This window comes from Artemia franciscana, chromosome 8 (assembly GCF_032884065.1).
Source record: "Artemia franciscana chromosome 8, ASM3288406v1, whole genome shotgun sequence".
Taxonomy (NCBI): Eukaryota; Metazoa; Arthropoda; class Branchiopoda; order Anostraca; family Artemiidae; genus Artemia; species Artemia franciscana.
Window position 1 is genome coordinate 41,709,418 of NC_088870.1, and position 18,189 is coordinate 41,727,606.

Below are 18,189 nucleotides of genomic sequence, written 5' to 3' on the forward strand. Positions count from 1 at the left end.
ACCAATTCAAAAACGACTGTCAACAAAATTACAGACCGGGACATCGGGACACAAATGACGACCGAGACACCGGGACATAGGGAATATAAATGACGACCGGGACACTCAAAGAAAAAGCGACCGGGACACAAGGAATGTTCGATTAGCAATAACCATCAACAAAGCACCGGGACACAAATAACGACCGGGACACAGGGAATATAAATGACGACCAGGACATAAGTACAAAAAAAAACAAAAAATAACTGAAAAAAAGGTAAAAACTACAAAAAAACTAAAAAGACAAAAACAACTAAAAACTAATAAAAAAAAACTAAAAAAGCTAAAATCTAAAAAAAATTAAAAATAAAAAAAAAAAAAAAGGAAAAAACTGAAAAATAAAGGAGAAAAACAAAACTAAAAAAATAAAATAAAAAAAAACTAAAAAGGTAAAAACTACAAAAAAAACTAAAAAGAAAAAAGGAAAAAAACTAAAAAAACTAAAATAAAGTAAAAACCAAAACAAAACTGAAAAGAAAAAAAGGGGAAAATCACAAAAATTTATTTCATCATATACCAATTCAAAAACGAATGTATATACAGACCGGGACACTGGGACACAAATGACGACCGGGACACAGGGAATATAAATGACGACCGGAGTGTCCGGAGGGAATATAAATGACGGACACAGGGAATGTTTGATTAGCAATCACCATCAACAAAGCTCAAGGGCAATCATTAGAATCATGAGGTATAACTAAAAAAAAACTAAAAAAAAGGTAAAAAACTAAAAACTAAAAAAAAGACCAATTCAAAAACGAATGTATATACAGACCGGGACACCGGGACACAAATGACTACCGGGACACCGGGACACAAGGAATATAAATGACCACCGGGACACTCAAAGAGAAATTACAGACCGGGACACAGGGAATACAAATGACGACAGGGACAAAGGGACACAACTACAACGGGGACGCCGGGGGGGGCACAGGGGGATATATAAATGACGACGGCGACACAGGGAACGGTCGATTAGCAATCACCATCAACAAAGCTCAAGGGCAATCATTAGAATCAAAGGTATAGATCTGAATATGGATTTTTTTCCCATGGACAATTATATGTTGCATGTTCAAAAGTCGGTAAACCTGACAATCTATTTATATGCACAGACAATGGGACAGCGAAGAATGTTTTATATTCGCAAGTTTTACGTAGTTAAAAACATAGATATATATATATGCATATATATATATATATATATGTATATATATATATATATATATATATATATATATATATATATATATATATATATATATATATATATATATATATATATATACTAGCTGTATATATTCCCATTGTCTGTAAATATACAAAGCCGTATGTACTAATAATGACGTCATATGCAAACGCTCTTTTTACAAACAAACAAACTTGCATACACACAACTCGTTTTTATATAGATAGATAGATAGATAGATACAATACATATTAACTGCGTAAAACTTGCGAATATACAACATTCTTCGTTGTCCTATTGTCGCTGCATATAAATGGATTGTCAGGTTTACCGACCCTCAAACATGCAACGTACAATTGTCCATGGGAAAAACAATCAGTATTAAGATCTATACCACATTTTTCTAATGATTGACCTTGAGCTTTGTTAATGGTGATTGCAAATGCTAATCGAATTGGGAATTGCAATCTTTTAAATTGAAAAGGCAAATCCGTTGGAATCATGGGAATGCGAGGAATAAGAACAGCCTCACCCTCATAAGGCCCCGTCAAGATTGTGGCCTCTATTAGGTTTTCCATTGTTTTTTTTACGGCAAGTCGCGTGCCATTGCAAAGCTTTGGTGGGTTGATATTTCTTAAAAGTATTATTGGTACGCCTATTTTTAGTTGTAGCACGTGTGGTGGAAACCCTGAAGGATCTATGGAATTTAAAAATTCAGATGGATAATTAACCGCTTCATTTGGTTCCAAAACTGTGTCGACTGACTTGTTAAGGACTGCCTGGTCTCGAATCTTGGTCAAAACAATATTGTTGATTTCGTGGACGTCTATATTTTTGGGTGCGAGAATCGCTCTTTCACTTAGCCATTTATTATTTTTATAATTTTTTATAATATTCGGAAATACTTTTTCAATCAATTCATTTTTGGACGTCACTAAATTACAGAAATCAGCAGGTAGTTGTGTACGTCCTGAAATTGAGTCTACTGGGAGCTTTCCGTTTCTAATTGCCAGCAATTGATCTGAAAATGTTTGACCAGAGTCATCGTTTTGCAATCGGACACGCATATTTGTAGTTAATTTTAATATTTTTGCGTGTGCCCATAAATTAGAATTTTTCAGGCAAGCATTCATTTCGTCTGCAGGAGTTGATCTAGGTATTATAGGTAATGTTTGCCTGAAATCTCCCGCAAGCAATATTAATGTGCTGCCAAAGGGTTTCGACTTCCCTCTCAAATCTTTCAAGCATTGATCCAGAGCCTCGAGCGATTTTTTGTGTGCCATTGTGCACTCATCCCAAATAATAAGTTTGCATTGCTGCAATACTTTACCCATCCCAGATGATTTGGAAATATTGCACGTGGGAGTTTCTGTAGAATGTAAATTCAGTGGCAATTTCAAAGCGGAATGAGCAGTTCTTCCACCAGGCAGCAATGTTGCGGCTATTCCGGACGACGCAATTGCCAACGCTATATCATTTTTTGATCAAATTGATGCCAGAATCAGTTTTATCACAAACGTTTTACCAGTACCTCCTGGCGCATCCAAAAAGAAAATTTCTCCAACGTTGTTATCGACACAATGCATTATCGTATCATAAATGTCTTTTTGTTCCGACGTTAACTTGGAAATGTTATTTTGTACATACGACAATAGATCACTCGTACTGTAACTTTGTTCACGATCCAATTCTACACATGTCGAAACAGCAGCGATACGGTTAGGTGAAGGCATTCCCAAATCCTGAAGAGGTTTGTATGCCATACGTACGCACAAATCTTCTATAATAACTAAAGTGTAGTTATAAATTTCTGATGTAAAATCAAAAGTCATATCTGACGTCTCTAACTGTTTTCGATGGAGTATGTCTTCGGACATTTTTGACTTATATTTTTCCCATAACTCTGTAGGAGCTGATGGAGAGCAAGTTGTTAAAATGATACCAAACAATACATGAGTTTGACTTGGTGTTGACGTTTCGCAAGTATCATTGATGCAGTTATCCCAGTTTTTGTCATTCTCCAATAAATTCAGAGCTTGGCATGCACTACGGTAAGTGTCATGTATAGTACCGTTTACAGTTCTCAAATACTCAAAGGATGTCGGACCGGGTACATTCACCAAAAGCAGGCGTAGAAAGAAGCATTCATGTTGATTGGGGTGAACGGTGTAGAGTCTTCCTATTGTGGTATCTTTGAAGAAGGTAGGTTGGCCGTCGACTGACTTACCCTGTTTTTGACGTTCTAATACTTTATTTTTAGTATTCCACGTGTAATACGAAGGCACTTCAGTATACAGCAGTTTTTTTGCAAAAGAATCATTTTTGCAAAGCGAAAAAAAAGCTGTTAATGTTGTATCCGGTGGATTCAGGGCTCTTTGCTGCACGTTGGTTTCCGTTAAATAAACACGTTGACTATTCTGTAAATGTACCGCTAAGTGAACTACAGCTGGACTACGTTCATGTATCGGAAATGAAAGAATTCGCCAAACAGCTTCATTACTGCTTATGTATCTTCCAGCCAGATATTGTACGATTTCGTCGAAATCTTTGATTTTGGGCTGCAAGCCAAAAACTGCCATGTCACTGCCTTTGTTGACGTATTTACATATGTATTTGATTGCCTTTACGGAGTTACAGTATTCAATGTTTATGTGTGCATTAAATGTTTTTGATAATAATGGGGAACATGGAACAACCCGCTGGTTATCTACTTCGATGGTGGTACCGTTACGACAATCTAGGACCACTGGGTCGTTGCGATCAACCCTGGGGGGGGGGGGGAATCAACACAAAAACACAAAAAACAAACAAATAAACACGCATCCGTGATCTGCCTTGTGGCAAAAACATTCCACATTTTTGTTGATAGGAGCTGGAAACTTCTACAATACGGTTCTCTTATACACTGAATCTGATGGTGTGATTTTCGTTAAGATTGTATGACTATTAAGGAGTATTTCCCCCTATTTTCTAAATAAGGCATATTTTCTCAGGCTCGTAATTTTTGAAAGGTAATTCTAAACTTAATTAAACTTATATATATATAACCAGCATTAAATGTGAACTATTGTTATAAAAATTCCGCTTTTTAGAGTTTCGGTTACTATTGAGCTGGGTCGCTCCTTACTGCACTTCGTTACCACGAACTGTTTGACTATACACAGTATTTTTAGCTCCACCTTAAAATTCGCGCCCCAAAATTGAAGGTGATTCTGAAGTAAATCATCTCAAATGCAAACTTAGCTTTTTAGATTCGAATCTAAAACGGAATTACAGGTTGACAATATGATTACTTGGGAAAAAAATGAAATCACTATGAATCTCAAACCGGGGCATTTGATGGGTGTAAAGTAAAACTTAGTATTTGTGCTGCTGCATATTGTTCAGGATAGTGGAGCATTTATGTAAAGATGAATATGAAAAAAACGCTATGGTCAATATCGTCGACATTCTAGGACAACTGGATCGACACGATCACCCGTGGAAATAAAAAAAACAAAAAAAAACAAAAAAAAAACAAGCATTTAAACACGCATCCATGATTTGTCTTCTGGCAAAAAATACAAACTTCCACATTTCTGTAGATAGGAGCTTGAAACTTCTACAGTTGGGTTTTCTAATACACTGAATTTGATGGTGTGAATTTCGTTAAAATTCTGTGACTTTTAAGGGGTGTTTCCCCCTATTTTCTAAAATAAGGCAGTTTTCTCAGACTCGTAACTTTTGATGGGTAAGATTAAACTTGATGAAACATATAAATTTAAAATCAGCAGTACAATGCGATTATTTTGATGTAACTATTGATATCAAAATTTCGTTTTTTAGAGTTTTGGTTACTATTGAGCCGGGTCGCTCTTTACTACAGTTCGTTACCTACTGTTTGATATGATATCATCAAACAATTCTTGATTTTGAAGCTTTTTGCGGAAAGGAAATCCATCCTTTTCAGTTGCTACTGAAGTTATAAATGCATAATAATTTTCACCTAATAAAGATTTATTGGTATATAATTTTCAGTACTTATGTAATAATTAAGAGATTTGGTTGATTTTGCAAGTTTTTCCTAAGAAACTGCATCCATGTGCTATTATAAAGCAATTCAGAAAGAAATATTAGAAATGATTACCCTGGTCGCCAACGACCAGGGTAATCGAACGACACCATCTTATGTGGCATTTACTGATACTGAATATCTGATTGGAGATGCTGCCAAAAACCGAGGAGCCATGAACCCTTTAAACACAGTTTTTGATGCCAAAAACTAATTGGTAGGAAATTTGAAGATTATTCAGTTCAATCAGACATGAAACATTGGCCATTCAAGGTAATCAGTACAGATGGCAGACCAAAAATTCAAGTTGAATTGAAAGGCGAGACAAAGGCTTTTATGCCGGAAGAGATCTCTTCAATGATTCTTAGTAAGATGAAAAATCGCCGAGGCTTATATCGGAAAATCGGTCACTGACGCTGTTATCACTGCTTATTTCAATGATTCCCAAAGACAAGCTACAAAAGATGCTGGTTTCATTGCAGGATAGAATATTCTTCGCATCATTAATGAACCAACTGCCGCTGCGATTGCCTATGGCCTTGATAAAAAGGATGAAGCTGAAAAAAATGTACTCATTTTCGATCTTGGTGGTGGTACTTTTGATGTGAGCATTCTTACGATCGAGGAAGGAATCTTCGAAGTAAAATCTACGTCTGGGGATACACATTTGGGTGGTGAAGACTTTGACAACAGATTAGTGACCCACTTCTTGAAAGAGTTTAAGAGAAAGCATAAAATGAATCTCTCAAATAATGCAAGAGCACTTAGAAGACTTAAGACCGCATGTGAAAGAGCGAAATGAACCTTGTCAACGGCTGCCCAAGCTGGTATCGACATAGACTCACTACATGAAGGCATCGACTTTTATGCCTCGATTACAAATACTTGATTTGAAGAAATTTGTGCTGATTTGTTTAGAAGTACAATGGAACCAGTTGAAAGATCTCTCAGGGATGCTAAACTAGACAATGGAAGCATCCATGAGATTGTTCTTGTTGGAGGTTCAACCCGTATTCCGCGTGTGCAAAAATATCTACGAGACTTTTTTAATGGAAAAGAACTAAATAAGTCAATAAATCCTGATGAAGTAGTTGCTTATGGTGCTGCTATTCAGGCCGCCACTCTTAATGGTGACGAGTCCGAAGTAATTCAGGATCTCCTTTTGTTGGACGTGGCACCGCTTTCTCTTGGTATTGAAACAGCTGGAGGAGTGATGACTCCTTTGATAAAAAGAAACATGTGCATTCCTGCAAAGCAGACTTAGATTTTTACTACATATTCGGACAATCAGCCTGGAGTTTTGATTCAGGTTTATGAAGGAGAACGAACTATGACGAAAGATAATAATTTTCTCGGTAAATTTGAGCTCACTGGAATTCCACTAGCCCCACGAGCTGTACATCAGGTCGAAGCTAACGGAATTTGAAATGTTAGCGCTGTTGAAAAATCTATGGGTAAATCAAGTAAGATCACGATCACTAATGACAAGAATCGTTTATCTAGGGATGAAATTGAGCGAATGGTCAATGATGCTGAGCACTACCGTACCGAGGATGAGAAACAAAGGGAGAAAATTTCAGCCAAGAATGCTCTTGAATCCTATTGTTTTTATATGAAACAGACTATCGAAGGCGAGGATATGAAAAACAAGATTAGTGATGGTGACCGCAGCACAGTCTTGGGTACCTGTAATGAGACTTTAAAATGGCTGGATGCCAATCAGTTGGCTGAAAGAGAGGAATTTGAAGACAAGCAAAAAGCAATTGAAAATATTTTTAAGCCCATAATAACAAAGCTTTATCAAGGGATTGGAAGTATGCCTGGAGAAAGGCCTGGCCGACCCCAAGAATCTGGTGGACCAACAATAGAAGATGTTGATTAAGCCCCCACCAAAATATTCCATCCTCGCTGTAAAATCTCCCTGGAAAATTTTTCTTGACCTTTTCTCCTTACACTTATCTTTTTTTTTTAATATGTGATCGTTTTTCAAGTCAAGAAAGAAATGGCTACCGCAAACCATCCGCACCAATGGGGCATCTTTTTTCTTTATTTCTATTTATTTCAATATTGGCCGAATCACATACTACAGCTCCTTCCACTACTTTTGAGACGTGAATGATAGGGATCGCCTATTGTTCCTTGTGATAGCTGCTGTTTCTCGTCTATTTATATTTTAGCACTAGCCACCAAGAAAGTCTTTATATTTCTTGCTGACTAGGGTATAACTTAAAGGAGTACCTAATTAGAAGATTGCTTTTCAATCTTTTTTTAATATTGGTCCGTTTTTACTGTCATAGTTTGAAAAGATATTAGTTTGTGAAAATAAAAGAGAACCATCTATGACAGTATTTGGGGCTCATGACGGACATGTCAACTGGATTTGTGTGCAGAACTGGGCGAAGCTCAGACGGCATGTAACTCGATGCAAAATCGAAAGTTCTAGTGGGTCTTTTAATATTCTAAATTGAATAGATTAGGTTAAAATAATTTATAAAAAAACTGCATTTGTTGGTGTCCTTTCCGGATTATTTTCTATATGACGTCATGATACCGTGCTAACGTCCCAGTGTAAAGCGTTAAAATCAATAGCTTTAAAATACTTATTTGCTCTTTGCCAATTTCCAGCTAAAAAAAAGGCTGAAAGCTTTTCCCATTTGGGATGTAAATAATTTAGACATATTCCTAAATTGGAATGGTGCCGCTCCGTCAAAACCTTACATGAAATAGTTTTACTTGCTCAAAAGTTTGGGGATCTTGCTCTTTAACATATGGCAACACGGAAGATGATTTGTGGGCGGAGGGATGGGGAGAATTAAGTTTTCTAAACAACAAAATAAGTTCATATTAGTTAAGAAAAAACATATGAGAGCATAGAAACATTAGAAATTTTTAGGTTTTTAATTCTATTTGGCACAATGGTGTCTGAGGTTACAGGTTGCAGTGTTTGCCCTTATAAAGACTGAGCTATGGCCTGTTGTAACAGAAAGTCTCAAAACACGCTTTGGAAAAGAACTGTATAATGATGAAAAACTTCCATTTAACGTCAATTTAATAATAGTAACTATTATGTCATGTAATGTAATAATATGAAGTTCACGAGAAACTGGTAAAGTAGTCTTTGTAAGACTTTTAAAAACCTTTGAAAAACAGCTAGTATTGATATGGGTCGGAAGTTCGATGGATCGTCCTAAGGGTCACCTTTATGCAGAGGGATTAGTCTTGCTTTTTTTTATTATCGAAGGAAAAACGCCACTTCTTAGAGACAGGTTTATCAAATAAGTTAATGGCTCTAGGATAGAAGGGAGGGCTGCTTTCAGGGCTTTTGTGTGTATCTGGTCAAATCCAGATGCTGATGTGCCTTTCAAGGTCTTCACAATTAGATCTTCTTCAGTTGATGTCACAGGAATTATTGCCATCGATTTGGTGCAGGGTGAGTCAAAGTAATGCTTGTAGGATTTCTGGGGACTTCTCGCAGAATTAGATGTAATTCCTCCTATCCCTATGAAAAATGTACTGAGTTCTTTTGCAGCCTGAGTGGGTCCCGTAACAGTTTCCCCGTTGACAAAAAGTCTGGAAGGCAATTCTGCTTTCTTATCATTTGGTCGCAAAATCGAATCAATGATCATCCAGACATTTCGTCCATCTTTCCCACTTTCCGATATTTTGTTGTTCACGTAATCTCTTTTTGCTTTCCTCATAACTGAATGAAGGTATTTCTTATACGTCTCATATCTCTCTAGGTTTTCTCAGTTTGGGTGGGTTCTGTAATTTATCCATAACTTGTTTTTCTTATTTATGCACTTGAGTAGGCTTTCGGTAGCCCATGGACATATTGATGTATTTTTCCTACTATGGTTTCTTGATTTCTCTTGAAAACAGCATGTTTTACATGCAGCTACAAAAGCATTGTGGAAAATTTCAAAACCGTCGTTCACATCTTCATTTGCTAGGACACTGTCCCAAGAAACTTTTTTTTAACTCATCATTTAATAGTTTAAGATTATCCTCTTTAAGATTAATTACTTGTAGATCCTGATTAATTCTTAGGAGTAGAGTTGGCATCCTCGCTGTGTTGAAGATAGTGTGTATAGGAAGATGATCAAATGTGCCGCTGGTGACGACTGATATCTTCACCGCACATAATGTAGAAAAAATGTTGTCGATCAGTGAGTGTGTATTTTCTGTTACTCTGGTTGGAATCGTAATTGAGGGGTAAATATTAGACCCTGACATAATAGTGAGAAGATTCACAGAGCTGTTTGTCAGAGGAAGGGCTAGATTAATGTTAAAATCACCCATGATGATCACATCTTGGTATCCATAAAAGCAGAAACAGAACCAGAGGGTGAGCGATATATTTCTCCAATCAATATCTTTTTCTTAGAAGGTCCCATATAACTTAAGGAAAAGTGATTCAAAAATGCCTTCAACATTCCGGTTCAGTTCGTTGTTAATATGCAGAGCATATTCATTCCTCGCATAAATAGCCAATCCTCCTCTAAATAGCTCTATAAACGACGAATATAATCCTTGACAGTGATGTTGAAGCACAAGTTGAGAACTGAGATTCAGAGCGTCCCTTCGTCAAATCCATTGAATCAACATATTTACTTCTAGGAAAATTACTTTAAACTAAATAACGGCAAATCATCTTCATTACTTATTATTTCATCAAAAATTTTCTCTAAATCCAAAAAAGAATTCTCTAATTGCTTAAACCGGCTATAATTTTTTGGTAGTGAAGAAGTGATTAGTCCCCGGGATGAAGAATAGGAACTCATTATTTACCTAATAATTTCCAGGGGACATGGCCATATCTTGGAGTGAAGCAAAAGCCATGATAAATACACACCCGTAGGAACCTTTTCGAACTCTTAAAGAGAAAAACAAAACAAAGAAAATGGAATAACATGGATAAAAAAAATAAAGCATTGAAATACACATTTTAGACAGAATAATGTAAGCAAGCGGCAATCAGCTTGTACTGACAACTACTTATGAAGGAGAAATTTTTTTAAATATCTCAACTAAATCAACATCCGGCCGCTGGCAAGGATGGGGGAAAATCAACATAGAAATCTAATCAATCGGTAATCAACTTATACTGACAAAACTTATGAATGAAAGGAACACACACAATTATGACTCTGTGTCTAACTCCTCAGGTTGGATAGTTGGCAGTTTAACTGGGTCAAAGCATTCATCTAGATATTTCGCCCATTGTGAATTTTTAGACTTTTTAACATCCAACCACATTTTGACGCCTCGTTGGACAAGACGAGTTTCTGCAACTTTCTCAGCTGTGACTTTAGATGTTTTTAGCTTGTGCCCTAATGACAAAAGTTCCTTTCTTCTTTTACCAAGCTCCTCCGGTAGGTCCGTCGATATACCGAACCCTGTCTTCTTAAGTTTTCCACACTCCTTCATGATCATCGACCGGTCAAAGCCATCTAAGCTTACAAAAATAGGCTCTACAACTTTTTTTCGCTGTGTCCCACTTCGGAGGCTCAGAACACTCTCTGGTTCTGGTCGACTAGACTTCTTTGAAATACGATAAATGGACCTCATACGTATTTGGTTAGCGCTGGATATTCCAAGCTTAGCCTCAAAAAATGAGGCTACAGTCTGCCGAAGATTTTCTGAGCCTTGCGACGCTTCAATTCCGTGTATAATGATCTTATTTTTTCTTGTATATAGTTCTGTTCGCAAAGTAGAAGTCTTCAGTTGGACGAGCTCAGTCTTGAGCAATTTATTTTCTGCTCTGAGTAGTTTATTTTCAGTCTGTAACTGCGAAATTAAATATAGCATTTCGTCCATTCGCCGGTCAAAATGCTCTTTTGTCACTGCCATTACTAATTTCTGACGATAATGCCGCCTTGCCTATCTAATATACTAAAACATCATCGAGTGAAACTTACTCGCACGGGCCCTGTTTAGTAATAAAACCAGGTATTACTAGGGCCTGCTTTCATTAAATGCAAATCTGAAATCCTATTCAATCGAGCTTGTTCTCAGTGAAAAAAACACTGTATCCTAGGGGCGTGGCTATAGCAAATTCACTTTGCACAGCGGAGAACCACACTGCATGAATGCTCAACTGATCAAAAATATCAACTGATTCTAAATGAATACTACAATGATTACAATGCTTCAGTTTTCCTGCTTGTGAATATAGCAGAGACGTAATAAACAACGAACCACAGCCTATTGTAACCATAGAAATTCTAATTTCCAATCAAATTAGCTCCTGTAAAATCTAAATAATTATACATAATTAATTAAATATAGATAATATAATTATTATATAATAAAATTAAATTATTATATAATTTAATTATTTTATAATTTATATTTTTATAATTCATAAATAATTTATAATTATATATAATTTATAATTATTATATAATTATTATTATAATTTTATAAAATAAAAATAATTATAATTATAATATAATTAAATAATATAAATAAATAATTGTAGTTTGATACAGCAGTGCTGCCTTTGATATTTCTTATATTCCCTTTTAATACCTTTATCCATATAGTTTTGTCTTTTAATTGAAACTCCCCCTAAACTTTCCCAAAAAGCTACAAATTAATGCCCTTAATGTCATTAGTTGCAGTAACCGTAGAAGTATGTATGCATATAGGAAAGTATATAGTAAGTAAAGTAATATAGTAAGTAAAGTATGCATATAGTGTCTTCTGGCTAGTGCAAATTTGGCCAAAACTTACCCTGAAACGTCTAACTTGATAATGTAAGCTGTTATTGTGATATCGCTTTGTCAACCTTTTGACAATCAACATGACCATAGTTTGTTCTGGATTAGTTTAACACTCGCCTAAATGTTGCTTGAAAGTTTCACCTTAATACCCTTAGCTTGTGTGGTGGAAACATAGTAGTAGCAGCCTCCAGTGCGTTATTCTAAGCCATTAAACAGAATGAAAATTTAAATTCGACTTGATTGGTTTACTTGTGTGATATTTTAAGCCAGTCAGAAGTATGAACAGTCTGAGTCCCTAAATGTTTTAAAAGTAGTCCTTTTATTTCTCTGTCACACAACAATAATTAAACATCATGAATTCCAGGAAATTATCTGACGGGAGGATTGCGCCAATGACGCTAATTGAAACTATTACCATTGTCCGGCCGATCAAGGTAAGTTCTCTAGCTCTAAATGCCTCTCTATAGTACAAATATTATAGGCCTCTGCTTTATATTCGAAACACTCAATCGCGTTATTCATTTACCATCAGCAAAATCACCAATTACCAATGCAATTGCTAATGACGCTAATTTAAACTATTACTATTGTACGACCGATCAAGGTAAGTTCTTCGATTCTAAATGTTTTCCTGTATAAAAAAAGATAAATGTTTTACGTTGAAACCATTAAACCACGTTGTTTAATTACTATCAGAAAGGATACAGTGACATCAATTCACAAAAATGTAGGGGGGGGGGTCAAAATTTAGCTTTCAAAATCTAGGGGTGAGTAATTCTAATTTTTTCAATTTTTTCAATGAAACCCCAAATATTCTCCAAACCTAGGGGGAGGGGGAGTAAAAAAATTTAGGACCAGTAACCATAACCCCAGTTGAAGCCCTTGAGGGGAGAATAAGATGGAAGCTTCCCGATTGCGAATAATGGGCTTGTCTATAAAATCCCAATTTACGTGAAGTTTGAAACAGTAAGTGAGACTTTTGTAAGAAAATGTGTCTTTTTAAAATACCCACTACCTACAAGAAATTTTCATACTTACCATTTCCTTGTAATAATTGCCATGGATTACTCCAAGCCCTAGAAAAGGCAAGAAAATTATTCAAGGAAACAGAAACAACCAATTACCTACAAATCTTTGTCTAGAGGTGATTTATCATGCTTACCACCTCCTTGTAATAATGCCAGGGATTACTCCAAGCCCTAGAAAGGCAGGAAAATAATTCAAGGAAGCAGAAACAACCACTAACCTACCAATCTTTGTCTGGAATAGATAGAGTGGAAAAAAGTTTGTTTTGACATTTTTGTTTAATTGATTACAAAGAAATCGTATTCAGTTGGAAGTGTGTGCTTTATAATAATTGGTTGAAATGGCACTCTATATTTCAATTGGCTTGAAGACCTTTGGTGCTCGATGCATTTTGCCAAATATTAGCTCATTTTGGTCAACTTACATGCTGATAGTATGTAATTATTTATTAATCAATGTTTTAAGCATACTGTTATTTTTTTTAATGGATTCTTTATTGACAAGTAAAACTAGTCTTAACAAAATATTGCCAAGAAATGTCAGAAATAATTATACAACGCTCATTAAGGTAAAATATATTTTTCTTAGCGTTGAATATATTCAGGGGAATTATTTGCTAACTTTATCCTGATTCTGAAAAACAAAATTTGCTTCTTAATATCAGTCTCAAGGCAATGGGAACCTTGAACTCTCCCTCCACGAAATCCAAAATTCAAAATCGAATTTCTTGGCACTTCTTAGTCGAATTATCAATTTCTTTTATTGCCTATCCCTTTATCGTTCTTTTTCATTATTTGGTTATCAGATTCTCCCTCATTCTTTGTCTGACTGCTAAAAAAGGAAAGAAAAAATAAGTGGTATTTATTAGGTTTTATCTAAGCATCAGCTCTTTTTGAACTGTCAGTGAAAGATTCTATTTTCAACTTTTAATATTTTTCTTCCAATTTTTGTTCTTGTATTCCAGAGCTGAATAAGTGTAAAATAGCTTCTTAAATAAAAAAAAATTAAAGCTATTGCATTTCCATTTGGGAATTTGCCATAAAAAATAGCTAGGTTCGGTTTTACAATCAATCTCAAATTTGATTATAAAAAACAATATGAGATCGGCAAGGGTGTATCAAGGGGGGTAAGAGATTTTACCTCCCCTTCCCCTTCCACGAAATGTTTATTCGACTCTTGAAAACGTAGCAAAAATGAATCTAAACAAATTTTGATGCGATCTTTCAAAGTTTTTGTAAACCCCCGCCCCAATATAAATCTCTCTGTACCCTCCTCCCCCTCCCAAAAAAAAATTCTGGATACTGCCCTGGGGAACAGCAAAGCAAATATTATACTTCGGGGGGAGGTAAGGGAAAAAATTTTGGATTTTTCTGAACGCAAGTTCGAAGGCCTTTATGTGATCATACAACAGTTATGTGATCAAAATATCCGGAGATTTTGTCATTGTTTTCACTATCAAACAGTTCATGGTAACGAACTGTAAATAAGGAGCAACCCGCTTCAATAGTAACCGAAACTGTAAAGGAAGGAATTTGTTCAAAAGGGAAAAGTTCACAAAAAAAATTATAGAATGTTTTTTAATAAATTTTGTGATATAAAACCTTTTTCATCGAGCAATTTTTCAAAATCTTTCTCGAATATTATTGTAATAGATTCAAACTGTATACATTGGAAATATATTACTCGAAATGAACTGACACAATATGGATAAAGGTTTCTGAAATATTGTGAGACAATAGATTTTCACAATATTTAGAAAATGGCAATTTTTATTGGAAATTATCACTATATTCCAGACCAATAAATCTGCCAAGTCCAAACAGGGACGTTTGAACGTCTCAATAATTAATTAGGTCTTTGATTGAACATAAATTGGTTACGAAAAAGCTTTGAGCTGTAGCCCGAACTCAGAGCTATTAAGACTTGTCAGCTTTCCAAAAATTGTACAAATGCTGTACTAATATCTATACAAATTGTTGTCATATCTTCTGAATTTATAGCCATTCCAAGATCAAACTGTTCACATAATCAGTGACGTTCATATAAGTGTTAAATTTTACAAAATGTTTTTATACAATGTTATTAGTAGATTTTGTTATATAAAACCTTTTTCATTGAGTGATTTATCACAACCTTTCTCGAATATTATTCTAATAGATTTAAACTGTACACACTGGAAATATATTAGCCGAAATAAACTGACACAATATGGATAGAAGCTTCATAAATATTGTGAGACGATTGATTTTCACATTATTTATCCTATTTCACAATATGATCTAGTATACCAGATATTTCTGTTAGCCTGATTAAAATGCATACATTTAGTTTAATTTTAGTCTATCAGTATAAAAAAACCCTGTTGTTTCTTAAAATTTAAATAGGTAAAGAAAGACTTATTCAAAAGCAAGAAGTTTTCATAAAATAAATACTATATAATTTTAAATCCATATATTTTAATGGAGTTTGGTATAGATCAATATCATTTAGCCTCAATCAGCTTTTGAACCTTAAGGACATAAGTGGGATTATACTTTGCATTTAATTGGACTGGTCAATAAGTGAATATGTTGACAGTGAGGGATTACGAAATACTAAAAATTTTCAGATTAAGAAATGTTATAAATTTCTGACGGCTCGGTCGAACGCGGATTATGAGTTTCGGATATAATTTTGATTATCATGAAGTAAATTTTCGTGGCTAGTAAAATGAACCTCAAGTGGATGCTTCCAGCTTTGAACTTCCTCCTGAGACAAATTAATAAGGCAGATAAGGATGCTGTTGCTAAACAAGCAGATAAATTTTTGGGGAAAGATGTGTTTAAAGGGACTAATGAAATCTGTCGTAATATTTACAAGGCTGATATTCTGAAGAGAAGTCAAAGCTAATAACTGAGTGCGGCTTTCATGTCCAACTCTTATGAATTGCTATCGGAACGAATCTCGAATCCTGTTCCATAATTTGCAATTAAATACCCATCAGATACCCATGAGATGAAACCCATCAGATGTTGATACCCATCAGATGTTCCAATTTCCCCGAGCGAACCGAACTTTATTATCGAATGAACTGTAAATAAGGAGTGACCCGGCTCAAATAAAACAAAACTAAAAAATAGAATGGAGACACCAATATATATATCAAAAGGAACTGGTTTATTATACTGATTTCAAACACATAAGTTTCATGAAGTTTAGTCTCACCAATCAAAGGCTAAGAACCAGAGAAAATTTTGCTGATTTTCAAAAAAGAGAAAAACACCCACTAAAAGTCAAAGAATCTCAATGAAAACCACACCATCGGGTACAGCGTATCTATGAAACCTACTGTAGAAGTTACAAGTTCCTCTCTGCAAAAATGTGGAATTTTGTATTTTTTTTCCAGAAAAAAGATCACAAATGTGTGTTTATTTGTTTGTTTGCTTTTTTTTCCTGGGGTGATCATATTGACCCAATGGTCATATAATATCGCAATCGAGCTCATTTGAACGAAATAAAAAGTTCTGGTGCTTTTTTAAGTGACCGAAAAATTGGGGGGGGGGGCAACTAAGCTCCCTTCCACGCTCGTCTTTCCGAAAGTCACCCAATCAAAATCTTCAGATTGTCATTTTGTTCAACATAGTCAAAAAATCTCATAACTATGTCTTAAAGCATGACTTAATCCCCCACAGTCCCCGGGGGAACGGATGAAAGTTGTGAACTTTTCCCATTGTTTACACAGAGTAGAGGTTATTGCGAAGTATACTGATGTTTTCAGGAGGATTTTTTGGCAGCTGGAGGGGGGATGGGGTCTGGGAACGTTGATTACGCGGGAGGATCTTTTAATAGATGAAATTTCCATGGGAGAAGGGACTTTCCATGAAGAGGGTACCAGATCTCCCAGTAGTATTTAAAAAACGATCAAAAATTAATTGAAAAACTAGTTTTTTCAACTAAAAGTAATGAGCAACATTAAAACTTAAAATGAACAGGAATTATTACGTATATAAGGGGTTCGCCCCCTCCCTGTCAACACCCCACTCTTTACACTACAGTTTTCATAGTAGCCTACTTTCAAAAGAGCTATTTATTTTAGTTAAATGGCATTTGTGATTCAGGGTTCATTCTTAAAGAATTGGAACAAAATTCGAACTTTAGTGTAAAGAGCGAGGTACTGACGAGGGGGCAAACCCCCTCATATACATAATAATTTATGTTCGTTGTAAGTTTTAATGTAGCTCCTTACTTTTAGTCGAAAAAACTTGATTTTTACTTAATTTTCTAATAAAAGGATTTATCCTTATCTTAGAATTGGACCAAAACTCAAACTTTCACGTAAAGAGCGAGATTTTGACGAGGGGACAAACCCCCTGAAATACCAAATAATTTTTGTTCTTTTAATTTTTTATTTTGCTGCTTAATTTTTGTTGAAAAACGTGTTTTTTTATTTAACTTTCTAATAAAAGGATTTATCCTTATATGAAATGTTATTTGTACGCCAAAAATTTAAAAAAGATGGTAAAAAATGGATAAGGCACATCAAATAAATATATTAGCGGAATAATATAAAACATGACTTTGGAATTTACCTCTTATCAACGCGCAACTAATTATATTAGGAAGTTTTTTTTAGGTGGTAAAGATACAGCAAAACTTCTTACAGTGAAAGCTACAATTTTCAGTTTCTTCTGCAAACAAGAAGAATATATATAACACATTTTGCCAGAAACTGAAAATTCCAACATTTACAGAATCAACCAAGATACAGGAAACTGGAAATTGTAAATTACAGCTCAATAGAAAATTGCACATTTGGTACTTCATCGCCTCATCTAAGATCAAGAAAAAGTTCTTGTAAATAAATAGTCTATTGAATCGATAGTGTTAATTTCCCTTTACCATTTCAAACAGTTCGTGGTAACGAACTTTAGAAAGGAGCAACCCGGCTTAATAGTAACCGAAACTCGAAAAAACGTAATTTTGATACCAATAGTTACATCAAAAGAATCACATTTTAAAGTTGCTTTTAGATATATTACGAGCCTGACAAAAGTTGCGAGCCAGAGAAAATTTTCCTTATTTTAGAAAATATGGGTAACACCCCCTAAAAGTCATAAAATCTTTACAAAAATCACACCATCAGATTCAGCGTATCAGAGAATCCTGCTGTAGAC

The 18,189-nt window shown here is 35.0% G+C and overlaps 1 protein-coding gene and 1 pseudogene across 1 annotated transcript in view; both read left to right on the top strand.

The window, feature by feature from the left end:
* The window catches only part of LOC136030443 (uncharacterized), a 272,907-nt gene that overhangs the window by 137,531 nt on the left and 117,187 nt on the right, over window positions 1–18,189 (top strand). The window lies entirely within an intron of this gene.
* LOC136030442 (heat shock 70 kDa protein cognate 4-like) lies at window positions 4,939–8,589 on the top strand (annotated as a pseudogene).